This window comes from Eumetopias jubatus, unplaced genomic scaffold, assembly GCF_037043125.1.
Source record: "Eumetopias jubatus isolate StellerSeaLion01/CBP00866 unplaced genomic scaffold, mEumJub1_p1.0 scaffold_15, whole genome shotgun sequence".
Taxonomy (NCBI): Eukaryota; Metazoa; Chordata; class Mammalia; order Carnivora; family Otariidae; genus Eumetopias; species Eumetopias jubatus.
Genome location: NW_028274821.1, coordinates 40099392 through 40105964, shown reverse-complemented (window position 1 = coordinate 40105964; position 6573 = coordinate 40099392). Strand labels below are relative to the sequence as shown.

At 34.5% G+C, this 6573-nt stretch overlaps 1 non-coding gene across 1 annotated transcript; it reads left to right on the top strand.

The window, feature by feature from the left end:
* Positions 1 to 2277: 2277 nt before the first annotated feature.
* On the top strand, positions 2278 to 2384 carry LOC114212456 (U6 spliceosomal RNA). The gene has a single exon (XR_003609964.1). It is a non-coding gene; the product is annotated as a U6 spliceosomal RNA (small nuclear RNA).
* The last annotated feature ends 4189 nt before the right edge of the window (positions 2385 to 6573 follow it).

Here is a 6573-nt window from a genome sequence, read left to right as displayed (position 1 = left end):
CCCCTAAGGATGTTCCTCAATTTCCAGTAACTCCTAATGGGGTAAGTGTATGTTGTAAAATAGGATAGTAGATAAAAAGAACATGCCATAAATATTTAAAAAACACGGAGTGTACTCGATTATCACTTCAGCTTCTACATACTTTTCTGTATTATCAATTTCCTGGCTCTTTCATTGTCAGAATCACAAATCATCCTTCAAGATTTCAATTCCTTTAATTTCAGCATGTCAAAAGTAGAAATATTGTGCAATAGGTAAAACATAATTGGAAACATTTTTAAATGGAATACCCGTCTGAACACCCTGGGTCCCTGTTTCCTCATCTATAAAAGGAGGCGGGAAAGAATATAACCTAAGGTCCTTCCCAGGTGAGAAATTCCATAATGCATGCTTTTGCATGACTGTGTGCAATATTAGAGAAAACATGAGGATAATCACACATAGCTACTTTCAGAAATGACTTTAAAATTGAGTCCCAGGGAGTTGAGTATGGACAATAACCAAACCTTTCAAGTCCTCTGCCAAAGCTTGTGGATTAGGTGAGAATTTAGTGGGAACAATAAGCTCATCTGACCATGGAAAAATAATGGCAATGCAAGACCACAAGGGGCTGACATTTATTAACCGTTTCCTATGAACCAGGCACCATGCGGCACTCAGATTATACAAAGGTGAGCTCACAGCGCGGTAAAGAAGTGAACACAAATCTCGGTGCGGTTCTGATAAACACTGTTGACATGTACTATGATAGAGGTAAGTGCAGAATGCAATGGAATTATATGGAAGGAAACTGTTGCAGGCTGGGAAGGATCCACACAGTAGAATATATACCAACAGAATCTTAATGTAGGTGACACTAGGTGAAGAGCAATTTATACTCCAAATGTAAATCTCTAAATTTATTGGAGAAATTTGCCCCTTCTCGATCTTAGAAGTTGTCTCAGATCCCTCCTGTCTTTTAGTTTTCCATATGAATTTTAACGTCAGCATCAGTGTCCTGTGAAAACACTGGCAGATTAAGGAAACTGAATTTATCTTTAACATGATGTCTTTCTAGTCATAAAAACAGTGTATCTATATTTTAGTTTTGTTTTAGATCCTCCCACAAAATTTAAAATTTTCCATACAGAAGGACTCATACATGTTTTACTCATTACTCCTTTTGAGTGGAATATTTAACATTAGAAATGATTTATTTTAAATTATTAATGGTCTGTTAAATGTTATTTATCATTTATATTAATCTTATATCCAGGAACTATGTAGAACTTTTTATTGGGTCTAATAGTTTGTCAGTAGACTTGGATCTTGTATGAAAATAATTATATGACCTTTAGATAATGATACTTTGGATTATTATTCTTTTTTAATCTTGTGAATATTTACTTCCTTTGACTTTTCTTTCACTGATTCATCCAAGACTTTTGAAACAATGCTGATTACAAATAGTTATGATGGGCATAATTGTCTGACTTACTTAAAAGAGAGTGCCACAATTTTTTAAATTAATTAATTAATTTGAAAGACAGAGAGAGAACATGAGCAGGGGGAGGGGCAGAGGAACAAGCAGACTCCCTGCCGATCAGGGAGCCCCATGCGGGACTCAATCTCAGGACCCTGGGATCACGACCTGAGCTGAAGGCAGACACTTAACCTACTGAGCCACCCAGGTGCCCCCACAAATTTCGTTTTCATCAAGTATGATATCTGCAGTAATTTTATTTTTGCTACATCATGAATGGCTGCCAAATTTTGACCATACTCTTTCCTTCCTAATTTTTTATTATAAAGTATACCGATGTACACAAATACGTACTTTTTAAAAGAATAATTAAATAAACACCCTTGTAAATAGTACCCAGGTTAAAGAATAGAATAATGACAATATTTTTAAAGCCCCTGAATCCTCTTCTCCAATCATATTATCTTCACTACCCAAAAAAATGAGCACTAGCATAACATTTGTGGTAATTATTGACTTGATTTTCTTTATGTATGTATCATATGTATGTATTCTAAACAATATAGTGTTTAGTTCTGCTTGTTGCAAAGCTTCATACAAATAGAATCACACAAAGAGTACTCTTGGTAATTTTTTTTTCTTCAGTATTACAATTTTGAGATTCAGGCATGTTGCTATGCAGGGCTATCATTATTCACTTTCACTTTTGTATGATATTCTATTGTGTGTATGTATTATAGTTTATTGATACAATCTACTATTGATGGACATTCAAGTTGTTTCTAGTTTTCTGCTGTTACAATTAATACTTTTATGTGCTCCCTTCGGCAGCACATATACTGCAATTGGAATGATACAGAGAACATTAGCATGACTCCTGCACAAGGATGACACGCATATTCGTGAAGCGTTCCATATTTTTGGGAGGAATACTTACCATTTACATCGACATGGATGGAACTGGAGGGTATTATGCTGAGTGAAATACGTCAATCAGAAAAAGACAGTTATCATATGGTTTCACTCATATGTGGAATATAAGAAACAGTGCAGAGGATCATAGGGGAAGGGAGGGAAACTGAGTAGGAAGTCATCAGAGAGGGAAACAAACCATGAGAGACTCTTAACTACAGGAAACAAAGTGAGGGTTGTTGGAGGGGAGGTGGGGGGGATGAGGTAACTGGGTGACGGGCGTTGAGGAGGGCACGTGATGTGATAAGCACTGGGTGTTACACGCAACTGATAAATTATTGAACACTACATCTGAAACTAAATATGTACTCTATGTTGGCTAAATGAATTTAAGTAATAAAAAATAAAAATAAAAAAACAATGCTTTTATGAATTATGTATTCTGATGCACATTTGCAAGAATTCTTTAAGGTATGTGAGTAGGACTAGATTGCTCAGTCTCAATTTTACTAGAAAATGCCACACTATTTTCCAGTGACTGTGCCAATGCTCAACAGTAAAGCCTGAGAACTCAACATTGAGCCACATCGTCACCAACGATTAGCCATGCCAGTGTTTTTAAGTGTTGCCCTACTAGTGGGTATGTAAAGATGACACACTGTGGTTTTAATTTACACTTCCCTGAAGTTGAGCAACTTTTCCCATGCTTTTTGGATATTCATATTTTCCGTGAAATGCGTGTATAAGCATTACTGCCCATTACTCTCCTGAGAGTTGGTATTTATTTAAGTGTTCAGGACATGAGTATTTTGCTAAGTATATGTGCTGTAATATCTTATCCAAGTTTGTGCTTTGTATTTTAAGTCTCCTTATATTTTCATTTGGGAAACAGTTCTTAATCTTGGTGTCATCAAAATTATCTATCCTTTCCTTTGGTTTATGCATTTTTCTGACTTGTATAAGAAAAATTTCCCAGCCTCAAATTTGTAAAGATATTCCTCATAATAACAGATTTAATATTTTGCATTTGCTTAAAATCTTTAATCATCCTGCAGTCAATTTTATATCTGGTGTGAAGAGGGGCTTGAGTTCATTTTTATATATAATAGCCAATTGTCCTAACTTTTTTATGAAAAGTCCATCTTTTCCCCAATAATCTATAATGCCATCTGTCATATTAACTGTCTGTTTATGTTTGAGTCTATTTCTGGGAATTTCTGTCTACTCTATTTCATTCGTCTATTTGTCTCTCCCTGTGTGAGGGATATAGTTTATTAATTACGGTACCCTTGTAATAATTTTGATAAATGGGAGGGAAATCCCCTAACATTTTCTTCTTCCTCAGTTGTCTAGACTATTTTTGACCATTTAATTTCATATAAACATTTTAGAAGAAATTTACCATGCTTCAAAAAATGAAAGATCTTGGCATGCCTGCATGGCTCAGTCAGTTAAAGGTCTGCCTTCAGCTCAGGTCATGATCCCAGTGTTCTGGGATTGAGCCCCATGTCAGGCTCCCTGTTCGTGGGAAGCCTGCTTCTCCCTCTCCCCGTTCATGCTTTCTCTTGCTATCTCTCTCTCTCTCTCAAATAAATAAAATCTTTTTAAAAAAGCAAAAACAAAAAAATGAAAGATCAATAAAAAAATATTATTGGTATTTTACTAGCCATAAAACTAATGTGGATAAAGGTGACAATTTTTGCAGTGTGAAGTTTTTCAATTCATGAGTCAGTTATAGGTCCCTATTTTATATCATATTTAATGTCACTGTACATGATTTCAAGACTTATTCTAAAATTACAGAAATCAAAACAGTGTTGTATTGAAAAAAGGCAGATAAAAAGATCAATAGAATCCAAAATTAGCGATGGACAACTGATTTTGTCCAAATGGGCAAATGTAATTCAATAGAGAAAGTAAAGTCTTAAAAAAAAAAGAAAAAAAAAGTGCTGAAACCATTAGAATACTCATATGCAAAATATATGTATCTATAAAAGTTGGTCCATACCTCATATCTATGCAAAAAAATTAACTAAAAATAAATAATAGGTCTTTGTCCAATATCTAAAGCTGTAAAATGTCTAGAAAAAACAAGGAAATAATTCTTGCTCTTTGGGGCTGCCAACAATTTCTTAAACACAGCAAAAAAAGCATGGTCTATAAAAAATGAATACATTTGATTAATATATTACAAGATGGAAAAGCTAAGCCTCAGGTTGGAAAGAAATATTATAAATCACATATCTCATAAAGAACTTATATCTAGAATATATAAAGAACCTCCAACACTCAATAACAAGGAAAAAAAAAAAAACCCTTAAGCAACAGGCAAAACATTTGAACAGACATTTGACCAAAATGGAAAATAAGCCCATGAAGAGATTAGGGAAGTTAGTCATTCGGAAAATGAAAATCAGAGCCACAATGAGATACCACTACACACCTACTTGAATGGATAAAATGTTTTAAAATACTTAGCCTGACAATTGCTGACATGGATGCAGAGCAACTGGAACGTTCACACATTGCTGGTGGGAATGCAACATTGCCCAGACACTTTAGAAAACAATTTGGCAGTTTCTTATAAAGTTAAAAATACATTTATCATACAACCCTGCAATACCACTCCTAGCTATTTACTCAAGTGAACTGAAACCTTATGTTCACACAAAAACTTATATGTGAATGTTTATAGTGACTTTATTTGTAATTGCACAAAACTGGAAGCCATCCAAATGTTTGAACTAGGGACTGGTTAAACAAATTCTGGTACATCTATATAACAAAATACTACCAGAATAAAAAGAAATGAACAAGTAATACACACAACAGTGTGGACAAATCCTAAATGCTTTATGTTAAGTGAAAGAAGTCAGTCTCAAAGCCTACATCCTGTATTGTTCCATTTATATTACATTGTGGAAAAGGCAAAACTATATGGACATAAAACAGATCAGTGATATCCATGAGCTACCGGAAAAGAGTTGATTGTAAAGGAGTAGGCCAGTAACATATTTAGGAAGGGAGGTGGGTGTTGGAATTGTTCACTATCTTGATTATGGTGGTAATTAGAAACTATATGTATTTGTTGAAACCCCCAGACTAATACAGTAAAAAAAAATGTGAATTTTAATGTATGTGTTTTATAGCTTAATAAAATAACAAAAAAAGTATCTTATTTCATCTGATTTTAATATAATCACACCAACTTAATTTTGGTTAGAGCTGGTATGTCTTTCTCTATCCATCTTTCTGTGACCTTAGTTTTCAAAGAACACTTACTTTAAATAGGACATATTTTTTTTCTATTTAAAACAGTCTTGCAGTCTTTTTTTTTTTAAGATTTGATTTATTTTTATTTGAGAGAGAGAGAATGCGAACATGGGCAGGAGGAGGGGCAGAGGAACAAGTAAACTCCCTGCTGAATGGGGGAGCCCGATGTGGGGCTCGATCCCGGGACCCTGAGATCATGACCTGAGCCGAAGGCAGACACTTAACTGACTGAGCCACCCAGGCGCCCCTTATAATCTTTATCTTTTAATTTAGCTCCTTTATACTTAATGAAATTACTGATCTAGTTTGGTTTGAATTTACCTTTTTGTTCATTGTTTTGCATTCGGTTTATGCATTTAATTTTTATTTCTTCTTTTTTGTATTTCTTTGGATTCATTATCTTTTCCTTAAATTTTCTCCATTTTCCATTTTTATTCCTCTGTTCTTCATTTTTTAAGGCTGCATCTCCTGCTCCTTTGTGCATAATTAGCCCTTATTACGTGACTATTAGGCCTATATCCATGTCCACTATCCCAGGCTTCAGGATGTTAACAATTCTGACTTCAAATTCTCCTTAGGTTCTGGGACCTGGAAATTTTGTCTTTTTTTGTTTTTGTTTTTGTTTTTTTTTAAGCTCAGCATTTATTAAAAATGCTTTTAGTTATATTTTATCCAGCATTTGTATGTGTTTGTAGTGAGCGAATCTTGTGAGCTCAGTTCTCCATTATGCAAAATCCAGAAGTGAAAAGACCTTTAAAGCTAAGAATTGGAGAATATGAAGTACCTCTCTCCATGGCCAGAACATAAAGTTCTTAGTGGAGGGAGAATGGTGGGAAATAACCAGTTGGGCACGAGTCAGATCATGAAGAACTTCATATATTGTGCTCAGGATTACAGATACTCTTGCAAAAGCAAAGGAATACAAA